This window comes from Corvus kubaryi, unplaced genomic scaffold, assembly GCF_017639235.1.
Source record: "Corvus kubaryi isolate FWS band 111438036 unplaced genomic scaffold, C.kubaryi_AGA036_p1.0 36964, whole genome shotgun sequence".
Lineage (NCBI taxonomy): Eukaryota > Metazoa > Chordata > Aves > Passeriformes > Corvidae > Corvus > Corvus kubaryi.
The window spans coordinates 1,762-2,117 of record NW_024580994.1 but is presented as its reverse complement, the minus strand read 5'-3'; the positions used below and the strand labels follow the sequence as shown (position 1 = coordinate 2,117).

The window sequence follows — 356 nt, the reverse complement described above, 5'->3', positions numbered from 1 at the left end:
ATTCCCCCCGTGAGGATCCCGTTCCCTCCATGGGGATCCCGTTCCCCCCGTGGGGATCCCGATCCCTCCATGAGGATCCCATTCCCTCCGTGGGGATCCCGTTCCCTCCGTGAGGATCCCATTCCCCCTGTGAGGATCCCGTTCCCCCCGTGAGGATCCCGTTCCCCCTGTGGGGATCCCATTCCCTCCATGAGGATCCCATTCCCTCCGTGGGGATCCCATTCCCTCTGTGGGGATCCCGTTCCCCCTGTGGGGATCCCATTCCCTCCGTGGGGATCCCATTCCCTCCATGAGGATCCCATTCCCTCTGTGGGGATCCCATTCCCCCCGTGAGGATCCCGTTCCCTCCGTGGGGA

General features: G+C 64.3%; 1 protein-coding gene across 1 annotated transcript in view; it reads right to left on the bottom strand.

Annotated features, from left to right (window-relative positions):
• Positions 1 to 356, bottom strand: part of LOC121660828 (serine/threonine-protein phosphatase 6 regulatory ankyrin repeat subunit C-like) — a gene marked incomplete at its 5' end in the record, with an annotated part of 10,052 nt that overhangs the window by 8,249 nt on the left and 1,447 nt on the right. The window lies entirely within an intron of this gene.